At 42.3% G+C, this 26,883-nt stretch overlaps 1 protein-coding gene and 1 pseudogene across 1 annotated transcript in view; one reads left to right on the top strand and one right to left on the bottom strand.

Annotated features, from left to right (window-relative positions):
• CALN1 (calneuron 1) overlaps positions 1-26,883 on the top strand; it is a 296,785-nt gene that overhangs the window by 252,000 nt on the left and 17,902 nt on the right.
• LOC116508049 lies at positions 15,273-15,602 on the bottom strand (annotated as a pseudogene).

The raw sequence follows: 26,883 nt of genomic DNA, 5'->3' as shown, positions 1-26,883 counted from the left end.
CTTCAGGTGCCTTGAGAATAGTTTGACTCCCTCTTCTTTGTGGCAACTCCTGAGATATTGGAGCACTGGTATCATGTCTCCCCTAGTCCTTCTTTTCATTAAACTAGACATACCCAGTTCCTGCAACCGTTCTTCATATGTTTTAGTCTCCAGTCCCCTAATCATCTCTGTTGCTCTTCTCTGCACTCTTTCTAGAGTCTCCACATCTTTTCTACATCGTGGTGACCAAAACTGAATGCAGTATTCCAAGTGTGGCCTTACCAAGGCATTATAAAGTGGTATTAACACTTCACGTGAACTTGATTCTCTCTCTCTGTTAATGCAGCTTAGAACTGTGTTGGCTTTTTTGGCAGCTTCTGCACACTGCTGGCTCCTGTTTAAATGGTTGTCCACTAGGACTCCAAGATCCCTTTCACAGTTACTACTGTTGAGCAAGGTACCACCTATACTGTACCTGTGCACAGTGCACAATGTGAAGGATATTTTGTCGAGAAGCACCACACTCACACTGAAGGGTAGAGACAAAATCCCACTTCGGTCAATGAATACAGCTGTGGTTTTAAGCCTTGCTGGAAACCAGCCTCGATATATCCTGTTAGGGCTGTTTTTTTCCTCTGTTGCCATGTATTTAGAGAGCAAAGAGTTCTACAAAGATGTCTGGTTGCCAACTGTCATCACGGCATCAATCTAAGGCTGAACAGATACCTAACGATTCCCTTGGGAGTAAGATCTATTGAATTCAATGGGGCTCACTTCTGAGGAGATAAATGTAATCTTGGTTATTGAAAGAACCAACAAAGTTCTCTTTCTCCAGTTCCTAGCATCTTAATGCTTAGCAGCTATTTTTTGCTGCAAGAATCCCACAGGAATTTATACAATATTAAGCAGTTCATATATATGTAAGTGTATGTGTGACCTCTGGAACTTAAAATATAGTGCTCACTTTTGTTAGCTTCTGCTAACATCAAGAGAGTGTAAAAACAACCATTAAAGAGATATCTGCTTTAAACACAATTAATCAATTTGACCATTGTGCCCGTGATAGGCCTATCCACCCACCTCAGTGTGGGAAGAAGGCACAGGGAACGCTGTTAAAGCAACATCAGGCAGCTCAGCGTTATTCCCTGGGGATGAGCAGCCCAGGTTGTGCTCGATAGGGGAGGAAGGAATAGGAACTAAACCGCCATCGATTAACATGCCAGATGTAAAAACAACAAAGCTAATTACAGGTGGGGGGGATGGGCCTACCATGCACACAATGGTCAAATTGATTAACAATGTATAATGGCAGATATCTCTGTAATGGTAGCTTTTACACTCTGATGATGTTAGCAGAGGCTAACGAAAGCTAAGTGAGCAATATATTTTAAGTTCTGGAGATAAAAGGTTGGCAGTTCAGCGGTTCGAATCCCTCATGCTGCGTAACGGAGTGAGCTCCCATTACTTTTCCAAGCTTCTGCCAACCTAGCAGTACAAAAGCACGTAAAAAATGCAACTAGAAAAATAGGGAACACCTTTAGTGGAAAGGTAACAGCCTTCCGTGCACCTTTGGCATTTAGTCATGCTGGCCACATGACCACGGAGATGTCTTTGGACAGCGCTGGCTCTTCGGCTTTGAAACAGAGATGAGCACCGCCCTCTAGAGTTGGGAACGACTAGCATATATGTGCGAGGGGAACCTTTACCTTTAAGCATTTAAAGATTGGGAGGAGAGAGGGAGAGAATGAAATTGTCGCTCTTTGGATTGAATTTTGCAGGGGGTCTATGTGTGTTTGTGTGTATGGAGAGTGAATATTAAAGTTGCTATAGAAACATACCGTACTTATATATCACATCCTATCTCAAGAGTTACCCTCTCCTTTTCTAACTAGCGTATTGTACCTCGGTTGAATAGGAACCAAAAATATTAGAGAATAACCGAGTTGGAAGGGACCTTGGAGATCTTCTAGTCCAACTCCCTACTTAAGCAGAAGACCTTATATCATTCCGGAGAAATGTCCAATCTCGTCTTAAAAACCTCCAGTGATGGAACACCCATAAATTCTGAAGGCAAACCATTTGGCTAATGAATTATTCTTATTTCTAGGTTTGTCCTTTTCTTGATTAGTTTCCATCCACTGCAAGCCATTCCACAGACTAATTGTTCTAACTGTCAGGAATTTTCTCCTTCTTTCTAGGTTGGTTCTCTCCTTGATTAGTTTCCACCCACTGCTTCTTGTTCTACCCTCAGGTGCTTTGGAGAATAGCTTGACTCCCTCTTCTTTGTGGCAACCCTTTAAATATTGGAGCACTGCTATCATTTTACCCCTAGTCCTTAGGGGTAAAGACTTCCAGTGTTGGGGCATTCACAACTTTTGGAGGCAAGTTGTTCCACTGATTGATTGTTCTCACTGTCAGAAATTTCTCCTTAGTTCTAAGTTGCTTCTCTCCTTGATTAGTTTCTACCCATTGCTTCTTGTCCTGACCTCAGGTGCTTTGGAGAATAGCTTGACTCCCTCTTCTTTGTGGCAACCCTTTAAATATTGGAGCACTGCTATCATTTTACCCCTAGTCCTTATTTTCATCCCTAGACTAGACATACCCAGTTCCTGTAACCCTTCCTCATATCTTTTAGCCTCCAGTTCCTTCATCATCTTTGTTGCTCTTCTCTGCACTCTTGCCAGAATCTGAACAACCTTAAATAAACAGCTGTCCACTATGATTCCTAGATCATTCTCACAGTTACTCCTATTGAGCCAGGTATCAGCTATTGTTACACCTGTGCATTTGGTTTTTCTTGCCTAAGTATAAAATCTTACTATTCTCACTATAGTGTGTCAACCCTCCAAGGTAGGATAAGTCAGGAAATGCTCCTTGATTATTGCAGGGTGCGGTAATAGAAACTTGAAAACCTTCAAAAACTTTTCACCTTTCTATCTTATACCAAACTGAATCACAGTGGGGTTATCCAAGGACATTCCCCAGATCCTTTTCATTACCCTGGATTTGTTTCCATGTCTTCAGCCTCCTCCCTGAAATCATCAGTATGTCAGTCATGTAAGAGAAAGGGGTGATTAAACTAGCCAAATCTGATTAGACTAACCAGGAGTTAAGCTAACCAAATTTAGCACATCGATCAATACAACTGCTAGTTCTTTCTGTAAACTGTCTGTTGTGTAAATATCATTCTATTTCTCTTTTTCCCCCCCTCTCTTTATCTCTCAAGCAGCCAACTGCAGGGAATGAATACATGCATACATATTCATCGCTCTGTTCCCATGCAGTGTTATGCAAAGCGTAGAACTGGAGTGAAAAATTGTAAGCAAAGGAAAAGAAAAGCAGAAATGACCTGAACTGATCTCTTGTAACAGGTCTTTGAAATTGGTTGAGGATCTCATGACCACATTTGGCCTCTGAAGACTCAGGCCTCCTGAGTAATCCTTATAAACTGATGAAGGATCAATAAAGGAGAATATTTGTAGCTCAGGGTTGATGTGAGTAGTCCTTGGTGCTCTCTGAGCTTGCTTGTTTTCTTGCAGATATTTCATTGTCTACAGTAGAGTATGGTAGGGTAAGGTAGGGTAGGGTAGAATAGAATAGAATAGAATAGAAGAGTTGAAAGGGACGTTGGAGGTTTTCTAGTCCAATCCTCTGCTCAGGCAGGAAGCCCTATATCATTTCAGACAAATGGTTGTCCGATCTCTTCTTGAAAACTTCCAATATTGTTGTCAGCATTCCAAGTATCATGTAGAATTAAATCAGAGTCCAAGGCAAAACGATCCTTAAAGTTCCAATTTAATAAAGCAGACATCTTAGCACATCTGTGTTAATCCCAATTCCGGAAATGACATCAGAATCCCACACAGTTAAAAGTTCATGATGTTGTCCCCACACTCACAATCCATCACATGGCCCAATCTTTTTCTTCCATGCTGGCATCCACACCCAGCTGCTTCCGGTCAGGTGTAAAAGTGCAGAGACAAAAGATGACCTTGGCTTCTAGACAAGAATGAAAACAATACTTTCCACAATCCTACTCCTGTCTATTCCCCCCACTCCCATCAACTATACTAATGAAACAGCATAATGAAATAAGAGAAAGTGTGGCAGGCCAAAATTCTAAAAGGAATATAATTGCAGGTCTGACACTTGTAGTACCCAACTTCTGGAGGCAAGTGGTTCCACTGGTTAATTGTTCTGACCGTCAGGAAATTTCTCCTTATTTCTAGGTTGCTTCTCTCCTTGATTACTTTCCACCCATTGCTTCTTGTCCTGCCCTCAGGTGTTTTGGAGAATATGTTGACTCCCTCTTCCTTTTGGCAGTCTCTTAGATATTGGAACACTGCTACCATGTCATCCCTAATCCTTCTTTTCATCAAACTAGACATGCCCAATTCCAGCCACCGTTCTTCATATGTTTTATCCTCAAGTCCCCTAATCATCTTTGTTGCTCTTCTCTGCACTCTTTCTAGAGTCTCAACATCTTTTTTGACATCATGGTGACAACCAGGTAACACCAACAGTGTTGGTAAGGAGTGCTGTTTGCTGTCAATTTATATCCTGGTGTCTTGCCTATCTGTGTGGGTGGGATGAGGTTAGAGATTCTTTGGTTGGGCTATTTACTGATGGCTCTTTGGCAGTTCCTTCATTGGAGCATTGCTTACTTGATTGTTGGTCTGAAATTCACCTTGGAGTTAATCTATGCTGATTTGGGTGCTGGTTACTGGTGGAGAGGTGCTGGAATCCTTTTGTTCTGCTTTGGGCTGGTTGATTGTCTCGTTTGCATGGTCTGTAGATGTTGTTAATGTCTATGTGTCTGTGGATGGCTGATTTGTCAGAATGCCAGGTTTCTAGAATTTCCCTGGCATTTTTGAACTTGTCTAGAATTGTCACATTCTTCCAATTGATACTATGTTTAAGTCATCTATATGTTGTGAAATTGAAGGTATTTTCCTTATGTCTTGGGACTGCCAATTGGTGTTCATGGATGTGTACTGCCAGTCTTCTGCCTGTTTGTCTAACCTAGTGGTTGTTGCAGTTCTTAGATTGTGTGTTGTTGATGACTCCTGTTTTTCTTCTTCTGGGCTTGTTGAGTCTTTTGGCTTACTTAGGATGTTTGGAAAGGCTTGAGTTGACTTATGTGCTATGCTGATTCCATGTGGCTGTAGTAGTCTCTTGGTGGTTTCTGAGATATTCTTGATATATGGCAGTGTAATTCTTTTAAGGGTTTGTGTTGGTTGTGTCGTATTGGGTTGAGTGGTGAGATATATTTTTTGATAAAGTTGCTGATAAAGGATCCTTGTAAATTTACACAGTCCTTAGTGCTCTCTGAGCTTGGTTGTTTACTTGCAGATGTTATATTACCTGAATAGATAGTATCATCAGTATTGGTGGGTGTGGGTTTTTTCTTGTTTATCTACAGTAACCAACTTTTCCCAGTTGCAATGGATGGCTGTGAAATTTGGACCATAAGAAAGGCTGAGCACCAAAAAATGGAGGCCTTTGAACTGCAGGGACGTGCAGTCAGGGGAGGCAGGGGAGGCGGGGCCTCACCAGTCTCATGAGGAAAAGAAAAGAATTTTAAAAATAATTAAAAAGGCCAAGGTAGTTGCTGCCAGAATCCAAGTCACAGTGACTCTGAGTCTGCTTAGTGCTAACTGCAGGGGGAGGTGAGAGAACTATGGGCCTCTTTTGCATAAGGAATTTTTCGCCTTTTAACCGTTGCTCAGAGTTAACCAAGGGTTAAAAGGTGAAAAATTCCTTATGCAAAGGAGGTACGTGATTCTCTCACCTCCTCCTGCAAAGGGCACTTTGTTTAGAGGCTTTTTTTAAACAGTTAAGCAGAGTCATTCACGTGGTGACTCTAGCAGCAACTATCCTAGCCTGCCTGGCCCTGGCTAGACCAAATCTTGCATTTTTGACGCAGCTGGAAGGTATGTGGGTCAGAGGGAGGGGGCAGGGGGGAGGAATTCAAAATTATTTGTAATGTAAGTAATTGTAATTTGTTTTGTGTGTGTGTGTGTGTGTGTTTACCAACCTCTGCTGGCACGCAGGGTGGCACATTTATTTTTATTTTTTTATTTTTTAAAGCCATGCCGCCTCGGCCCGCCATAGACCAAAACATGTCCTGGTTTGTGGCCGGGAGGCACGCTGGCACTTTAAAGTGCATGCTGCCACCCTGCTGTATGGCCATGGCCAGTGCCAGTGTGCCTCCTGGCCACAAACCAGGACATGTTTCACTGTATGGCGGGCCGAGGCAGCATGCACTTTAAAGTGCCGGCATGCCTTCCTGGCCAGCCATTCAGCGGGACATGCTTGATGTGCTCCCTGGCGATCTCCACTGCCTTCAGACAGTGCCGGGACATTAAAGCCCTGCCGCCACGGAGGCTCGGCCGCCCCTCGTCCCTCAGGCTGGCTCTGCCGGTGCAGCGGCGCTGCTGAGCCCGCCCACCCTTCGCCTCCAGTCCTCCCTTGCCCTCTCTGCCCGCCGGGATGGAGCTGGAAGCCTTGCTGGAGCAGTCGGTGCCCAGGGGCATGGCTTTAAAGTGGCGGCAGGGCCCCGGCGGCAGGACTTTAAAGTCCCTGCACCATCCGCCATAGAATGGGTCCCGGTCCCGCTCTATGGTGGACGCGGTGCCGGGGCTTCAGCGGGGCTTTCGCGCTTGCCTCACCGGCCATGAAGCTCACCGCACGTCACTGTTGAACTGGTGCTGGAGAAGACTCCTGTGAGTCCCTTGGACTGCAAGGCCATCCAACCGTTCAGTCCTAGAAGAGATCAACCCTGACTGCTTTTTAGAAGGCCAGATCCTGAAGATGAAACTCAAATACTTAGACCACATAATGAGAAGGAAGGACTCACTGGAGAAGAGCCTAATGCTGGGAAAGATGGAGGGCAAAAGAAGCAGGGGACGACAGAGAATGAGATGGAGGGAAGGAGTATTATGTTCTCCACCTTTAGTTATTACTTATAAAATAATAAAGTTGTGATAAAAGTCTAATAAATGATTCAAAACAGACCCAACGAGTAATACATTTTATAGTGTTCATAAACCACAGCATAATTTGTAAACTATACAAAACTATAATTCATTCCTTTCTTTTTGTCTTAAAAAAACAAGTTAGCAAAATTAAAACATTAAACAACATTAAAACTCAAAGAAAAATGAGACAGGAATATCTTGTTTTTAGAAGTAGAAACAAACAGAGAAAGAAAAATTGGTGGATACCATAAATACCATTATTTCCAGTAAGTTGTAGCATTCATAATTTAGGTCAGAGGGGAATATTATTCATTTTGTGCTTTTAAAAAAATGATAGGAAGTTGCTCATTCTTTTATAATTTATTATAATTTGTAATATTATAATTTATAATATTCTGTTGGTAAGTTTTTTTTTTAAAGGCACTAGTTGAAAGAAATGGATCAGGGTGTCTAGTAGAATAGGTAGCCAATTCATTTAATTTAGAATGAGAACTTCATTGCGTTGGCTGTAATTTAAAACTTAAAATTTTTTAGGATGTTATCAATATGGTCATTTAGCAGCAGGCAATTTGTAGCAATGTCCATGACATACATGTAGTCCTCGACTTACAACCATAATTGAGCCCAAAATTTCTGTTGCTAAGTGAGACATTTTTAACTGAGTTTTGCACCATTTTATGACCTTTCTTGCCACATGTGTTAAGTGAATCACTGAAGTTGTTAAGTGAGTAACACAGGTGTTAAATGAATCTGGTTTCCCCATTGACTTTGCTTATCCGAAGGTCGCAAAAGGGGAATCACATGACCCCGGGACACTGTAGCCATCATAAATATGAGTCAGCTGCCAAGCATCTGAATTTTGATCATGTGACCATGGGGATGATGCAATGGTCATAAGTGTGAAAAATGGTCATAAGTCACTTTTTCAGTGCTGTTGTAACTTTGAACAGTTGCTAAATGAACTGTCCAAGTATAATTTGACCATACTCAGTGGAATCAATCTTCTATCTATCTATCTATCTATCTATCTATCTATCTATCTATCTATCTATCTATCTATCTATCTATCTATCTTTCTTTCTATCTATCTATCTATCTATCTATCTATCTATCTATCTATCTATCTATCTACCTACCTACCTACCTACCTACCTACCTACCTACCTACTACCTTTCTCTATCTCTATCTCTATCTCTATCTCTATCTCTATCTCTATCTCTATGTCTGTCTGTCTGTCTGTCTGTCTGTCTGTCTGTCTGTCCGTCCGTCCGTCCGTCCGTCCATCCATCCATCCATCCACCCACCCACCCACCCATCTATATCTATCTCTATCTCTATCTCTATCTCTATCTCTATCTCTATCTCTATCTCTATCTCTATCTCTATCTCTATCTATATCTATATCTATATCTATATCTATATCTACAGTATATCTATATCTATATCTATCTGTCTGTCTGTGTGTGTGTGTGGATAGATAGATAGATAGATAGATAGATAGATAGATAGATAGGAGAGAGAGAGAGAGAGAGAGAGGGAGAGAGATCTGTATGTGTGTATGTGTGTGTTTCAGTATAACTCTGGAACACCTTCAGCAATTTCAACCAAACTTGGAACATAGATGACTTACTCTCAAACAAGAAACAAATGCTGTGGGGTTAAGACACCCCAACACCCCTCAGGGGTGGTGGTATTCTGTTAAGATACAGCCTGTTGTGCCTTAAAATGGCTACTATTGTACAGCACGGTGGAGTTGCCATGGTAACAGTTTCACAGTACTCCACAAGTGGGCTCCTTCTGGTAAGGGGGAAAATCCAATATTAGAAATTACGTTTGGTTCGGACATTTTCAACAAGGCTTTGATTGTTTTTGAGGACAAATGTATGGCTTCTGGGGGCACAGGGAAAACATTTGTAAGTAATTTAATTGTTGTTGAAATCAGAGCTTTTCCTGTCTAATACAGGATTAGGAAAAATACCCAGGCAACGCTGGGTTATCATCTAGTTTGGGATAAAACTTATTTCTAGAATTCGGGGTTTGAGATCAGTTTTCAAGGTAAAGGCAGTTCCACAGTAAAATCAGTCATGGGGAAGAACTTCTATGTAGAAGGCAATTGACAATAAAAATGTACCGCATCCCACTTGCTCCTGGCGCATCTTGAATGCAAATTGTCTTCTCTAAAGTATATCGAAAAGATGGAGCTTTCCAAACTAAATTTATAGGCAGCTGTGTTTCAACCTTTGTTTTGGGCATGAAGTCACGAAGGATCTGGATTTTGAAACATGGCCATCTGTAGTTATGACATAAGGGGTTATTGATTTCTTTGGGAACAATCTGGGTGCCTTCACACATGCAAAAATGTAAAAATGCTGTGATTCAGCTTATGCTTTTCTTTGTGCCTCTTCTTTTCCATTCTTCCTACCAAGATCCATCCACGCAACTCTTAATGATTGAACTTTAGGCCCCGTGCTAACAACGTTTACCCATTGGAGAATGGGAATTGTAGTAAAGGGATGTCAAATGTTTTAAATCCAACATACTTCAAAGTAGGCTGTTCCAAGCTGATTAAGAATGTCCTGATGCTTGTTTTAATCTGTTCCGATCTTGGAATAACTCATAATCAAGTTTAGAACATTTCTGGTAAGGTTCAAATGTCATCAGAAAACATCTGTGAGGTTGGAACAGATCCAAACAGTTTTCTAGCTTGAGATATTTTGAATTCAAAATGTCAAAATGTGTATGTCTGAATTACCGCTCTGGTTTCATTGATAGCAACAACCTGTGCCTTTCTTGCAACAAAGAAGATATGAGAAAATTTGAGAATCCCTCATGCTGGTAAGGAATTCTGGGAGTTGAAGTCCACAGCAGAGGTGGTATTCAGCCGCTTCGGACCAGTTTGGGCGAACCGGTAGTGGGTCTATGCTATCCTATTTAGCCACATTTTTTAAGCTGTGCACATGCATGCAAGCCACACATGTAAGCAAAGCACATTTGTAGAAGGCCAAGCACATGCATGGAAGGCAGGCATGCTCATAAAGTGAGCATCCATGTTTGTGGGGCAAACCGGTGGTAGACTTCTGTGAAACCCACCTCTGGTCCACAGATATGAAAATTTAAAATTTTATTTTATTTTATTTTATTGAGAATTTTTTTTATTGTTTTAGTTAAACAGAAAGAAAAATAAGAAAAAAAAATCTTTCGTTACATCTTGTTGAAAGCATATCGATTGGTTACAAATATATTCTGTGCGTTTCTTCCACAGTCCTTACATATACTTCATTCAAATCATGTTGTACATTTTAAATCAAGAAAGAAAAGTTATATATTTTACTATCTCTCTACCATAATTCTCATTTGTTTACCATTGTTTAAACATGTTTTTATCTAGAATAATTTATATTAAAAGACACAACCACCTACAGGCATTCATTTGCAATTTCAATAAATCTCCAATACCATAACACCTTTATGACATGTTCTAAAGTTAATTCGGTTAAGTAAGATATCTAAGCATCCCACCCCCCCACCCCCGGTACCACACCTGTATGTATCATTAAATATTGTCCATTAACATTTCATTGTTATTATTGTAGTTAACTAAAAGTTATTTACTAATTATCTCACCTCTCCTCTCCAGGCCCACACAATATTATAACTTTATAACCATCTTTAAACAATGATTTATTAATAAGATTTATAGGACTTTTCCCTCAATCCCAAATTAGTTAATTACGGGCTAAGAAAATAAACATTAGACATCTAAGACAATCTAAGAAATATTAACATTTCTATTTGACAATCACCCAGAATGTATACTAGTATTTCTATGGTCTGGTTATTTATCCTAACTAGGGTTATTATTTCTCTATTAGTATCATAGTAAATTTATGTTAATGGATAAACATTAGGTGGTAATTTAAAACAGTCTAAAAGGTACTATAATCTCTACTTAATAATCAGTCAAGAATTAACTAGCTTTTCCCCATCAATTGGCATTATTAACCAGTATCTTTCCAGTAACAAAATAGCCTTTCATCTCTTGCCAGTTGTTGTGCCAATTCTTTGTTTTATTGAAAATTTTAGAAAAAAAAACTTTTACAAATGTTTACCTCCCCCCCTGCCCTCCCCACCCGAACCCCACCACCCCCCCAACCTCCCCCCCCCCCGACTTCCCAGAACCAATACAGGGTATAAATCTTTAACAAATATATTCTAAAATAAACTTAAAGAAAGTTAGTATCATCTTTCATTTGAGCTTTAACTCCTCTTTGCTAACTCTAAACAGATTATATCATTCCTTGTTTCTACAGTCATAAACTATCTGGAATTTCTTAGTCCCATATTTATTTTGAATATAGTCAATCCATCTTCTCCACTCCAGTTTATATCTCTCATTTGAATGATCCTTGAGATATGCTGATATTTTAGCCATCTCTTCTAAGTTTGTTACTTTTAATGTCCATTCTTGAATAATAGGCAAATCTTCCTTCTTCCAATATTGCGCCATTGTTGTGCCAATTCTATGTCTGAAACCTTTCCAGGGTTTAAAACTTCTCTCTGCACATTGAAGCTTAAATGGTCTCTCATGTAGTTTTGTTGCCCTTGAGTTGTTATTAATGTAAACTTAACTTTAGTTGTCAGGTTTGTTTCTGAATAGATTTGTCTTATTATTTCCACCTTTTTCGCTCTTTCTTTTTCTCCTACATCTTGAAGTTTGGGGTGGAACACCAAATTATCAAAGTCACTTTTCCAGCTTCCCTTCTTTCCACTTTGACTCACGTTTACTCCATTTATAAGTTCATCTAAGTTCTTATCTTTGTTTTCTGTATTTCCATTCACTTCCTTAATTTCTGGGGCTGTAACCTCATCATCGTTTTCTGTAATATCCCATAGTCTGTCCCATTTCTTGTGGAATCTCTCAAATCCTTCTGAGATGTTTTGAAGTTCAGCCAAAATGTTTTGAATTAACACGTTTTCTTCATCTGAGTATTGCTCCATTTTTTAAAATAAGGAATAATATAGGGAAAGAGCAGGAAGAGAAGAGGAATTTGGTACAATCTGCCACTCTAGCCTATCACAGATTTTGAAGAATATACCTATTTTGATTTTAGACGAATGTTCTTTTATGGTTTTCAAAGAAGAAGGGTTCTGAAGTTTTTCTTTCCTTTTCCAATTCTTGTCAAAGTATTTTCCACACACCACTATTTGTTGTTGTGCGGTCGCAGTCAATATAGTCAGATAAGAGTGAACAAAGAAAACATTGTTACAGCAGCAAGAGAAAAAGAGCTTCAGATTTGGGCTTTCAAGTGGCAGATTCATTTCTTTTAAATCTCTTTCCTTAAGTATCTCCAGTATAATATTGCAACAAGTAGAGGAAGAAATTTATTGAAGTAGAAAGAGTTTTAATTTCAGCCAAAAAAGTTAAAGTAGTAAGGGAAAATAAGGAAAAAAGAGATCCCTTCACCTCAAGCGGAAAAAACAGGAGCGTTGCAGTCACTCAATCCACAAAAGATTACAAACAAGAGCAAAAAAACTTTCTAAGGCAGTCCAATGGCAATTAAGTACGCTGCTTTGTTCTTGCTTAATGGACTAATTAAGCTTAAGAAAAGAGTTTCTTAGGGCAATCTTCTAAAAGAAAAGAAAAAAGAACCTCACCAGTAGAAGCACTTTTGTTTCATTCTCTCTTCCGTGGAGCCATCTCCAACTATGTCAGCCAGGGAGGTCTGCCTGTTTGCCGCCGGTTGGAATCACTCCCCTTGGGTCGATCAGGGACTTTGCAATATCCCTGCAACCAGCAAGGTCTTGTCTTCCCAGTCACCGTCTCTTCAGGACCGTTTAGGTCCTGCCGGACCGTCCAGGGGCAAAAGTGTCATCGGTGGATTCAGACAGCTGAATCCAACAATGTATCATTGTGACGTTGGCTCCTCCCAAAGTTTAAAATTTTAGATGCCTAAATTAGACACATCCCATTTCACATGTGAACAAAACAAGTGCGGAAGTGAGTGAAACATTTACCTATCCGTCCTTCTGTCTGTCTATCCATCTGTCCGTCCGTCTGTCTGTCCGTCCGTCTGTCTAACTATCTAGCTATCTATCATCTATTTATTAAATTTGTTTTGTCACTCATCTCGCTGCAAGGTGAAACATGGCTTGGATCCACAAACTATTTGAGCTCTTAATTCAAGTTAACGAAAGGAGCTAATTTATTCACAATAAATTGTGAATACACAATAAACCTTTGCTGTTTGGGACCTTGGTATTTGCATTTTTTCCCCTGTAAACAGATTACCAAATTAGATAATACTGTTAGTCCTCTGACACAAGAGAATGGGGTTTGCTGGCTTTTTATGTATACCAATTTATTGTGTCTGTCTTGATTAGGATTGTTGCCATTTGTGCGACTTCTTTCTGACTGGCTTACCTGGCTTGCTTGACTGTTTAATTTATAATGGTTTCTGTCTTTTGAGTTGATTCTCAAACTTTCCTCCCTGAACTACACACATTCACTTGTGGTTTAATATGATGGGTGAGTTCATAAAAGGCAAACGGCACATTCCCACAACATGGTGTCAACTTGTAAAGCGTCTCCATGACTATTATCAAGTTGGCATGAAAACGGGAGGGAGAATTCCATGCATACTTTCAACCAAAGTTGGATCTCAAATTTCTATAGTAGACGTGTGAGGCGCAAAGTTCACAGCCTGCTGCAGCACCTCGTGGTGGATGTGATTTATGACACAGGCTGAGGGGAGGGGAGACACAGGGGTAAAGGTCAGAGACCATTAACCGGAAATCAGTTTCGGTTAGAAAGAACATGCCAAAATGTTGCTCCTAATAAATGAATTGATTTCTTTTGAACTTTGTCTCGAGGCTCATAAATTAATTAGGGCTTCCTTTGGAAACTTCACACATGGCACAATTGAAACTAACTTATTTTAGTTTGATCTTGCAGGGAATGCACACCAGTCCATAAAATCCTCATCATGTTTGATGTGACTTGTAATCCATCTTAGCCACTCAAAGGTGCCAGTGAGCAACAGAAATGGAACAGAAAACCTTCACAAATGGAGTGAGAGCATTTCCTGCAAATCAAAAGAGACATCAGTTAGTATACCTATGTGCTTTTCTCCGAAAACATATGAAGAGGCTGCAATGTTTTTGCTTTTAGATGTCTCATGTTCATAGCTTTAAACCAGGGGTGTCAAACTGGATTTCTTCAAGGGCCAGATCAGCATTGTAGTTCTCCTCCATGGACCTGTGAGGGTGGTGGGGGGCAGATGGGATGGACACCTCCTGCAGCACCCTGCCAGTCAAGACAGGGCATGGGGGGCATGTGCAGCCTTCTCTGCCCCATTTTCAGTCTGAACGGACTTCTGCAGTGCTGTACTGGCCAAAACGGGATGCAGGGGACCACATGAAGTCTCCCTTGCAGCCGGTTTTTGGCTTCCAGCAGCACTCTGCTAGCCAAAATCAGGCTGCATGGGCCCCACACATGGCCCATTTTGGCTGGCTAAGACACTACAGACCAGTCCTTTGATATTTCCAGGCTGGCCCCACGGGCCGAATTTAAGCACCCTGCAGTCCGGATCCGGCCCACAGGCTTTGAGTTTGGATTGGATTGGATTTATTCAATTTGTAAGCCGACCTATTCCCCGAAGGGACTCAGGGCGGCTGAACAAAAGCCAAGGGAAGGGGAACAAATACAGAAAAGTAAGACAAAAACAGGACAATGATACAAACGATTTAAAAAATACAGCAAGCACAGCAAATTCGAGTGGGGGGGGGGACTCAAACCCAGGCTTGCTGGGACAGCCAGGTCTTAACGGCTGTCCGGAAGGCCTGAAGGGTGGCGAGGGTCCGAATCTCCATGGGGAGCTCGTTCCAAAGGGCCGGAGTTTGACATCTCTGCTTTAAACTGTCCTTCTCCAAATACATCCAGCCTAGACACTGCTACTGCTGTAGATGAGCAAAAATGCTGCGTGTTGTGAGGTACAGCAACCTTGTAAATTCCAGCAAAAATGTACAGAATCTACAGCTCCCAAAATAATCTGCAAATGGGAACCCCCTTTTTTTCCCCATGCATAACTTGGCATGTTTATTTACCAATGGGTACTTGTGTAGGCAGCAAAACAAAACTGAGCATGAATGGTTCCTATGCAAAACCACTGTGAGAAATATCCTTCGCAGTGATGAGTACAGTTCTTGGCCAAACAAATAAAACATGCTATACGAAAAAGTTGCTAACTAAACATATGTATTGAATATTGGAAGGGAAGGGGGGTGGTTTACATGTTTCTTATAATTGATTCTATTTAACAATTTAACAAGTTTGCAGCCATCAGCAGTTCCAGTACAATCTCAGGTGCAATTGGAAATTCAGGCATCTTTGTGCAGCTGTTGGCATAGAGAACCTTACAGGTGAAATATATGCACACTTTAGACAGGACATAAGAAGGAATCTCTCTGAAATTCACTTCATTTGTTTTGTTTTCAGCAAACTGCCCTGGGCCACTTAACATTTCCTATATTGTTCCTGATGTGAGTGCATGCTCTCGTTTAGCAATGAATTCATGGCCATCAGAAGATATCAACTTCGCATCAGGGCCTTCTCCCCCTCCATCTGTTTTCTCTTCTCCATCCATCCCTTCTCAACAAATGCCTTTGGAGCGTTTAAACAGGATCGCTCCTCAGCTGCAGAAATCCACCAGGCAGCTTTTTAGGCACGACACCAATCCAGCCAGGCTGCAAACGGGAACCCTTTAAATTTCTGAGCGTTCTGCAGTTCTTGTACACTCTTTCCTTTACTACTCCTAAAATAGATTTTTTTTTTCCATGCAGAAACACTCAAGGATTCTACATAAGTCTGGCCATAGTTTGGATACTGTCTTTGGACAGTATCAAAGTTGGTAGGCCAGTAAGCAGTGTTCTACTTTTCCACCTCTGCATTAATGCATCGCTTTGTTGTTTGAACAATTACCTTTGGAAGTGTGTATTTTGCATAGATTTTGCAAATCTCATTTGTCTGATAACAATGAGATTTTCTCAGGCATAGTATCATCTCATAATTTTTATTCATTTTGGGGACAATGATACATCTACCTCAAATTGCAAGATTGGTGATTGTTGTTGTTAGTTGCAAAGTCGTGTCTGATCCATCGTGACCCCATGGACAATGTTCCTCCAGGCCTTTCTGTCCTCTACCATCCTCTGCAGTCCATTTAAGCTCATGCCCACTGCTTTGGTGACTCCATCCAGTCACTTCATTCTCTGTCGTTCCCTTCTTCTTTTGCCGTCCGTCTTTCCCAGCATGAGGTTCTTCTCCAGTGAGCAATAGCAATAGCAGTTAGACTTATATACCGCTTCATAGGGCTTTCAGCCCTCTCTAAGCGGTTTACAGAGTCAGTATATTGCCCCAAACAACAATCCAGGTTCTCATTTTACCCACCTCGGAAGGATGGAAGGCTGAGTCAACCTTGAGCCGGTGAGATTTGAACAGCCGAACTGCAGAACTGCAGTCAGCTGAAGTAGCCTGCAGTGCTGCATTTAACCATTGCGCCACCTCGGCTCTCTAGTGAGTCTTTCCTTCTCATTAGGTGGCCAAAGTATTTGAGTTTCATCTTCATGATCTGGCCTTCTAAAGAGCAGTCAGAGTTGATCTCCTGTAGGAGAGCCTCTAAGATTTGTGGTATATACATTTAAATAAATAAAGGCATATATACTGTACATACCAAAGTAGCTTGTCATTGGCTTTGGGACATTTTTCGACTTCTCAGTCTATCCTATAGTCTTGGAATTTCCCTGTGTCCTCCATCCAAATAGTAACCAGATCTGAGCTTTTTTCATTTCATTTATTAGGTTTGTATGCTGCCCTAATCCCAAGAGACTCAGGGCGGCTTACAATAAAAAGGGAGGGGATATAAAAATAAAATAAAAACAAACAATTTAAACAAACAATTTAAAATACTACAACAGCCATAACCTCGAATGGGGCTGGATAGTTCAACAGCCCCAGGCCTGCTGGAACAGCCAGGTCTTAACTGCTTTGAGGAAGGCTGGAAGGGTAGTAAGGGTCCGGATCTCCACGGGGAGTTCGTTCCAGAGGGCCGGAGCAGCCACAGAGAAGGCCCTCCCCCGAGGAGTCGCCAGCTGACATTGGCCAGCAGATGGAATTTGGAGGAGGCCTAGTCTGTGGGATCTAATAGGTCTTTGGGAGGTGACTGGCAGGAGACGGTCTCTCAAATACCCAGGTCCGATACCATGTAGGGCTTTAAAAGTAACAACTAGCACCTTTTTAGCTTTTGGGAGATCAGGTGACACTTGTGACATTTCTGGTGGCTTACACAGACATATACATGCAGTTGTCTTGGCATGAAGAAAAGTAGTTTACCATTGTCCCTCATCCTGGATGGATAATAGAATAACAGAGATGGGAGTTTGAAGATCTTCTAGTCCAACCTCTGCTCAAGCAGGAGACCCTATACCATTTTAGACATTCAATCTCTTCTTAAAAACCTCCATTGTTTTTAACTTCTAGAGGCAAGTCATTCCACTGGTTAATTATTGTCATTGTCAGGAAATTTCTTCTTAGTTCTAGGTTGATTAGTTCATGGATGGATGCAAGGAGGGATGGGCAGATGTTTGCTTCTCAGTCCATTCTACATGTACTGTACAACTTTGGAATTTCCCAATATTTTTCCCAAACGCCATCACTCTGCTAAACAAATAATTCCCTCAACACTGTCAAACTATTTACTAAGTCTGCACTACTGTTAATCTTCTCATTGTTCCCTATCAACCATCTCCTCCCACTTATGACGGTATGACTGTAATTTTGTTGCTTGTAGCCTTACAATTTATACTGATTGTTTCCTAATACGAGTTGATTGCGTATTTATACCCTCTGACTATATCATTAAGTGTTGTGCCTTATGATTCTTGACAAATGTATCTTTTCTTTTATGTACTCTGAGAGCATATGCACCAAAGACAACTTCCTTGTGTGTCCAATCCAGTGGTGGGATTCAAAAAATTTAACAACCGGTCCTCTCTCCCTAATGACTAGCTGGGTAGGCGTGGCTTGGTAGTCTTGTGACTGGGTGGGTGTGGCCAACTCAACGTCACTCAGGTCGATGGGCGCTTCGCCTTAGCTGTTACAGTGTAATAAGGGTTAACCGGAGAGGCAGTTTCTGTAAGCAGGGCAAGAAAGATTAGGCTAAAAACAACAACATAATGTTTCCTTCCTGCCTTCCTTACAGGATTAGCCCTGTAAAGTGGGGAAAAAACAAAAGGAGATTTCTTCCAACAACCGGTTCTCCGAACTGCTTAGAAAGTTACCAACCGGTTCTCCCGAATAGGTGCGAACTGGCTGAATCCCACCACTGGTCCAATCATACTTGGCCAATAAAGAATTCTATTCTATTCTATTCTATTCTATTCTATTTTATTCTACTCTACTCTACTCTACTCTACTCTACTCTACTCTACTCTACTCTACTCTACTCTACTCTACTCTACATGTCCCAGCCATGTATTAGCCAGGCCTTGTTTTGAGCTCATGCAAGTCTGAGTAGGTAGAGCTAATATTTTTCTCTCTCAAAATGCTTTCCCTTGTTCCCTCTTTTTCAAATGAACTATGCCTGACATGAGGGAACTTTCATTACTTAAGGGAAATATATCGATCATCTAGCAGGCAAATACCGTTTTGTTCTGTGTTGTCCTGAATCTCTTGGAAGGCCAATGAGAGAATGAAATAAATGCTTTCTTCACCACGGAACAAACATTGGAAAAGCCAAATGGGTTATCTGAATTAGATGCTGCTGGGAGAGTTAATTGCTATTTAAGATCTATAAATATCTTTGGAAATTAGTATTTGCATGGAAATCTCCACTGTAACCAATGCCCTTAATGCCACAGTTTTCCAGTTGGTTCCTAATTAATACTTGAAAGGTTTTCATCTTTGGGGATTTTTCATGGGGCTGGATTATACTGTGAAGACATTAAAAGATGCTGAGTTTCCTTTGATTTGGGTGAAATCCAATTTCAAGCTCCCTAGAGATTGAAAAGCTAAAAAAAAAAAAAAAGCGTTGTCAGGTTTGTTTAAACTTCCAGTTATTACCAGCTGTTTTCTCTGTTTCGCGCTATTTTCTTATTATTTTAACTTAATTTTATAAGGTTAATTGAATTGGCATGATTTTAATGCGTCTCCGATTCTTGAAAGGAGCATTATTGAGCTGCCGTGGATGTGAAAAGCTTTCTATAAACCTTCCTATGGCCCCCTTGTGATCCAGAAAGGTCATTGCCAAGTAATTATCTACAGCAATTTGCAAGCCTTGATGTGCAAAACTTAAGTTTGTCCGGATAAATATTAAGGCGAGGAGAATTATCCTGTGGGTTTTTCTCATTTACGTAATTTAGGGATATGGTTTTGGGCTCAAAATGTGCATATGTTAGAGAAAACCACTTACAAAATTTGTCTTAGAGACAATTCTATCTGAAAAGATATCTGAATTTTTCTGAGTTTTACTTGCATATTATTTTAAATTGTTGGAAGAAATGTCCTTCTGGGTCCAGTTCCAAGTGGGGAAAAAGACACTAGAAACATGGAGGCTGTTTGGAAAGATGGTTTAATGGTGGACAGGATCACATGCAGTGTTGGGTTCCTACCAGTTTGGACTGGTTCAGCTGAACCAGTAGTAACTTGGCGGCCTGGGTCACTGGAACCAGCAGCGCCCCAGGCCTGCCATGCCCCCAAATCTGTTCTCCCAGAGGCGCCATAGGCACCACCATCTTGTTTTTGGCTTATGCGCATGCATAGAGCAATTTTCATTGTAGTGTGCATGCATTTGCAGCACGCATTACGTTCGTGCACAGTGTGCAGCACATCCCTGAGTGATCAGGCAGTAGTGGCTGCCAGAACCCATCACTGATCACATGGCTTGAGTTCCTGAGCAGAATCACATGGCTTGAGTTCCTGAGCAAAAAAGGGCAGAAATGCTGAGAGTCCCTGGTTTAATGCCCTCTCTGGGGGCCCATCTCTGTTTCCTGTTTTTGTGCAAGAAATGTATTCTGATTGGTTGCTTTCAGAGGTCATAGCTAGCCTTGTAGGTTGTGTGCTAAGTTTGGTTGTAACTTGGTGGGTGGTGCAATGAATTGCAATGAGATGGAGTAGATCTTGGTTATGTAGAACAGGCTGGCTCAGGCCTTAATGGCCCGTTGACAAAGGTGGGGGGGCAGAGTTTCTGCCTCTCTGAGTTTCTACTTCTCTTTTTAGGGGAAATATTCTGCCTTTTTAATATTTCCTAAAATATTTCATTTTCTAGGAGAGGGGTGGGTTTTAACTTCCTACAATATACAGTGGGTTCGAATTAGTGTACATTCAAAGTAACAATAAACTTATTATGTTCTGTTCTGTTCTATTCTAATTTCCATCACTCAAATGAGTCTTCCCCAAATTTATGACCTTATTTGCTTCATTTGGTAAGGGAATCCATATTTCCTTGTTTGCTTTTTGTTTGTTGGAAATGTCCCGAAAAGGTCACAAATGACAACCATTTGTCCTTGGGCTGTTGCAACTCTCATAAATGCATATCAGTTGTCAAGTGTCCAAATTTTGATCATTTGACCTTGGGATACTGTGATGGTTAAAAGTGCAAGGACCCATTATAAGTCAATTGTTGTCAGTGCCATTGTAACTTCAAACAGTTATAAACAAATGGTCCATTTGTACAATCCCCCTCTCCCCCCAAAAATAAAACTGATTTTACTAGGTTTGGGGCAGGGGTGAAATTTTTTTTTTTACTACCAGTTCTGTGGCTTGTTGGGCGTGGCAGGGGAAGGATACTGCAAAATCTCCATTCCCACCCCACTCTGCGGCCAGCCAGAGGTGGCATTTGCCGGATCTCCGAACTACTCAAAATCTCCACTACCGCTTTCCCAGAACCTGCTGGATTTCACCCCTGGTTTGGGGGTTGTACATGAATTAAATAGATCAGTTATTTTCAATCCTCAAAACCGTAAACATACCCTCCCTGACGGGTCGCTTGACAGTTCAGATAGGCAGCATATAAATTTAATAAGTAAATAAGTAATAGCTTTTGGGAGATCTTTTTACAGACAATGCAAGTAAATACCAAAGGTAGAGTAAATTTTGACTAGGCAAATCTGTTCAGATTATTATTATTTATTTAAGTGCAGCCATCTCAAAGCTGTTTGTGATCCCAGAGTTGTCATTTCCAGTTGTCCCAAGCCATAGTTTTGAGAAGCTCTAGACAGGTCTTCAGGTGGAGTTGGAGTAGAGGCAGAGGTGGTATTCAGCTGGTTCGGACCGGTTCAGGCGAACCGGTAGCTCTGATGATCAGCTGGCCCCATCCACCCACCCCCGCCTTCTCCTGTCCTTTATTTCCTTCTTTCTAGCTCATCTCAATCACACAGCACAACTGATTCCCCCCCCCCCCGCTCTTCTATTTAGCATTGCTGACTTGGAAGGTAAGCAGCTGAGCTTCTAAATGCTCCATTTTCAAAGCTGCGTGCAAGCACTTTAGGCATGCGCGCACGCAAAGCACACATCCGTGCGTCTCACCAAACCACTTGTTAAACTGGCAGCATCCTGCCATATCAGTAGAAGACCCGAAGAAAGGAAGAAGGAACCGTAATATCCTTCCAGGCTAAAATATTCCTTTTTCTGAAACATTTTTCAGAATAGAACAGAACAGAGTCACGAAGTTGGAGGGGACCTTGCAGGTCTTCTAGTCCACTCCTACCCCACCCTTGCTCAAGCAGGAAAACCTATGTCAGACAAATAGTTATCCAACATCTTCTTTAAAAACTTCCAGTACTGGAGCATTCACAACTTCTGAAGGGAAGTGGTTCTACTGGTTAATTGTTCTCACTATCAGAAAATTTCTCCTTAGTTCTAGGTTGCTTCTCTCCTTGATTAGTTTCCACCCATTGCTTCTTGTCCTGCCCTCAGGTGCTTTGGAGAATAGGTTGGCGTCCCTCTTCTTCGTGGCTTTACGTTTCAGAGATTCCTTGAGGAACGGTGGAGTATTGAGCTAGGGTTGTTACTTGTGTGTAAATGGGTATTTTGGTATTTTGGTATTTATTATACATTTATAGGCCGCCCTTTTCCCTGAGGGGACTCAGGGCGGCTTACAATAAAAGGGGAAAGGGAGTGTAGGACAAATACAAAAAGAAGTGTGAACGAGAATAAATTAAACAGTAAAACACAACATTCACTCGACATTCGGGAGGGGCGAAAGCAAAAACTTATCCCCAGGCCTGACGGGCTAGCCAGATCTTGAGGGCTGTGTGGAAGGCCTGGACGGTGGTGAGGGTACGAATCTCCACGGGGAGATTATTCCATAGCGTCGGAGCCGCAACAGAGAAGGCTCTCCTCCGAGTAGTCGCCAGTCGGCACTGACTGGCGGATGGAATACGGAGGAGGCCAGCTCTATGTGATCTGATGGGACGCAGGGAGGTAATTGGCAGAAGGCGGTCTCTCAAATAGCCAGACCCACTACCATGGAGCGCTTTATGGGTGGTGAGTAGGACCTTGAAGTGCACCCGGAGATCGACAGGTAGCCAGCGCAGCTCACGGAGGATCGGTGTTATGTGGGCAAACCGTGGTGCGCCCACGATCACTCGCGCGGCCGCATTCTGGACTAGCTGAAGTCTCCGGGTGCTCTTCAAGGGCAGCCCCATGTAGAGCACGTTGCAGTATTCCAGCCTAGAGATCACAAGGGCTCGAGTGACTGTTGTGAGGGCCTCCCGATTCAGGTAGGGCCGCAACTGGCGCACCAGGCGAACCTGGGCAAATGCCCTAAGTGTGTGAGAGAGATTTTTGCCCAGCTTTGCTGGCCTTTCATCAGTGAGACAATCCACACCTTGGGATGTAGTTTATAAAAATTGGGGACTTATGCAGCAGCAAATAATGCTTTGATTTCCATGGTAACCATCTCATTAGTATTCTGGCAATGACTCTAAGAAGGGCAAGTTGCCAAAGTAGAAACATGCTCGGCAGGAAATGATGCGTAGTTCTACAAATTAAAACACCTTTCAGAACTAAACAGCAGAGTATGCCAAAAAGACCAGGTGAATCAGCTTGGTGCAGTTGCTATTTTTGGGACAGTTGCTGGTCTTGGTTGGTTTCTATCATGACAAGCAATGCTCAGGGCTGAGGAAACAGCAGGATGAGAAAGAAGAATCAGCAGGCGATGCTCCCACATGGTGGGAAGATAGGTGTAATTGAGTCATAACACCAGTCTCTGAACTTGGAGAGGAACATAGAGAAATAGTATGTCTGCTCCAGTTTGGAATGCACAACTAGGATCTACCATGAATGAAGGCAGATAGACATGTCCCAAGGTAATGTTGCAGGATCCAATCTGGGTCAGTCACCGGGACCAGAGGTTTTGTCTTCCGAGCTTTCAGACTCATATACTAAGTACTTAACAGGGAGGGGTTCCGGCAGGCATGCTGTGTGCACGCTTCATGCGCACTGCGTGTGCATGCACAGTGTTATTAAAATTGTTCTGCGCATGTGCAGAACTAAAAAACAAGATGGAGGCGCTTATGGTGCTGCCCAGAGAACCAGTTCGGGGGTGTGGCAGGCCTGGGTTGCTGCTGCTTCCAGCAACCCAGGCCGCCAAACCACTACCAGTTTGGCTGAACCGGTCCGAACTGGTAGGAACCCACCACTGGTTCTTAAGCCCTCCACTCCTAAGTACCACCAACAATGTAATATACAAAATCAGCTGTAACCATCGCAACCAATTCTGCATCGGACAAACATCATGTCAATTAAAAAACAGGATGCACAAACACTGGCTGCCAATCAAATGCCAAATCCAAAATCTTTAATCTCTACCTACACTGACACCAAACAGCAGTTTGATTGGAGCACCATAAAAATTATCGGGCACGCTAACACCTGCCGTGCTCGTGGGTTCTTGGAAACCTGGCATTCCACAAGCAATTCAACAGACACATTGACCTATGAACCCTTCAAGAATACAAATCAACCACACAGCTAACCGGAGATGGCACCGACCCTCAACCAACACACGCAACCCACCCCACCAACAGTTCACCTCCCAATGACCCTAACTCAGTGGTGGGATTCAGCCAGTTCGCACCTATTCAGGAGAACCGGTTGGTAACTTTCTAAGCAGTTCGGAGAACCGGTTTTGGGAAGAAATCTTTTGTTTTTTTCCCACTTTACAGGGCCAATCCTGTAAGGAAGGCAGGAAGGAAGGAAACATTCTGGTGTTGTTTCTAGCCTAATCTTTATTGCCCTGCTTACAGAAACTGCCTCTCCAGTTAACCCTTATTACCATTGTAACAACTAAGGCAAAGTGCCCATCAACCTGAGTGACATTGACTTGGCCATGCCCACATGATCACATGACCACCGAGCCCCGCCTACCCAGCTGGTTATTAGGGCAGAGAACTGGTTGGTAAATTATTTGAATCCCACCACTGCCCTAACCTGATGTAATCTCCTTATCACAAAATCCATTACAAGACTCCCACTAGATATGCCCACACCTGAAGCCCTTATAAATAGAAGAACACTGATATCCCCTAAACCTCACTTACTACCACACTATAAAGCCAATGTCAACTCATAAAACATTGGCATGTCTGTTATAAGTTCCCATGGTGAGGAAAGGGGGGGAGCGCATTCCATGCATACCTTTTGGCTAGAGTCGGATCTTAGATTACTACAGCAGGCTTGTGAAGTGTGCACCTTATTGGAGAATGTGATTTATGACACCGACTAAGGGGAGGAAAGGAACAGGGGTAATGTTCAACTGTAATTCAAATGAAGTTTAGATCTGACTGCAATCGTGTATTGCTGAAATGCTGTTCTTAATAAATGACTGGTTTTCTTTTGAAACTTGGCTCAAGGCTCATGAATTAATTTAGGACATCTTTTGGGAAACCTGACAGACAGTCAGATCTAAACCTGATTTGAATTATGGTTGAAGTTTACCCCTGTTCCTTTCTTCCCCTCAGTCTGTGTCATAAATCACATTCTCCAACGAGGTGCATGCCTCACAAGCCTGCTGTAGTAATCTGAGATCCGACTCTAGGCAAAGATATGTGTTGAATGCGCCCCCCCTTCCTCATCATGGCAACTTATAACAGACATGCCAATGCTTTATGAGTTGACAGCCTTAGTAAGAACCACACTTAGAATACTGCATCCAGTTTTGGCCACCACACTATAAAAAAGATGTTGAGACTCTAGAAAAAGTGCAGAGAAGAGCAACCAGGATGATTAGAGGAGTGGAGACATATGAAGAATGGTTACAGGAATTGGGCATGGCTAGTCTAGTGAACAGAAGGACAGGGGAGACATGATAGCAATCTTCCAATATTTGAGGCGTGCCACAGAGAGGATGGGGTCAAGCTATTTTTCAAGGCACCTGGAGGCCAGACGGAATAATGGATGGAAACTGATCAAGGAGAGATTCAACCTGGAAATAAGGAGAAATTTTCTGACAATGAGAACAATCAACCAACGGAACAGATGTTGCCTTCGGATGATGTGCGAGCTTCATCACTGGAAGCTTTCAAGAAGAAACTGGACTGCCATCTGTCATAAATGGTGTAGAGTCTCCTGCTTGGGTGGGGAGTTGGACGAGATGGCCTACAAGGTCCCTTCCAACTCTGTTAATCTGTCAAAGATGTTACCTAGCCTGGTAATGAAACATTCAGAAATCAACCCACAAGCTCGGAGAACAAACCTTCACCCTCACCCAAGCTACAGATATTCACCACTATTGTCTACTACCAGCCTATTGCATACTTGGGCAGTGGGGGCTTGGCAGCACAAGCAAACAACAGCCAACAACTTAATGGCCAGACATCAACACCCCAATCAACATCTCAAAAAGCCACATGCAATAGCACCCTAGTAAATACAACATACGGAATAGCCGAAAGCACACACTTTGCTGGAGAGAAATTCCTGACAGATGGGCTCCTCCAGCATGTGTCCGAAAGCTCAGTAGGATCTGTCAGTCTATTTTTCAAAATCTCCAACAATGGAGCCCCCCCACAACTTCCAGAGGTAAGCTGTTCCAGCTGGATTAATTGTTCTCAACTGTCAGAAAACGTCTTCTTATTTTAGGACGGATGTCTCTTTAGCAAACTTCCTCCCATTACTTCTTGTCCTCTCCTCTGGTGCCCTAGAGTAGTGGTCTCCAACCTTGGCCACTTTAAGACCTGTGGACTTCAACTCCCAGAGTTCCTCAGCCAGCTGAGGAACTCAGGGAGTTGAAGTCCATAGGTCTTAACGTGGCCAAGGTTGGAGACCACTGCCCTAGAGAATAGGTTAATCTCCTTTTCTGTGTGACAGCCCCTCAAGTACTGAAAGAAAGTTATCAACACACACACACACACACACACACACACACAAACAAACAAACCTTCTCTTCATTAGATTAAACCATTAGATGGCAAACATTTTCAGCATCGAATGCCCAACCTGGGTGCCAGAAACCCAAAGACCAAGTGGCAGGTGCGCACTGGTCACCTGGTCTTCGGGTTCTGCCATGCCAGCTGGTCTTTGTGCTCACTGGAGTGCTTTAAACCTGAAAATCAGGTGGCCAGCACACACATACACACTGGCCAGCTGATCTCCAGGTTTCCAGTGCTTTGGCTCAAACAAAGATCAGCTGCCTGGCGCGGATGCACACTCCGGAATCCAGGAGAGCAGCTGGCGACAGCACGCGTGCCCTCGGAGAGGGCTCTGCATGCCCCTCTGGCACAGGTGCCATGAGTTCTCCATCAAGGACTAGACAAGCTCTTTTTTGAAAAAATAGGCTGGTCAGATCCTAAGCTGGGCATTCCAAACTGGGCATTTTTGCACAGAACATAAAGCAGGAAAACCTGTTTTCCTAGCTCTTTTTATCAGAG

The sequence above is a fragment of the Thamnophis elegans genome, chromosome 4 (assembly GCF_009769535.1).
Source record: "Thamnophis elegans isolate rThaEle1 chromosome 4, rThaEle1.pri, whole genome shotgun sequence".
Taxonomy (NCBI): domain Eukaryota; kingdom Metazoa; phylum Chordata; class Lepidosauria; order Squamata; family Colubridae; genus Thamnophis; species Thamnophis elegans.
Note: the sequence above shows the minus strand (reverse complement) of the source record. Positions and strands in the feature narration are given on the sequence as shown.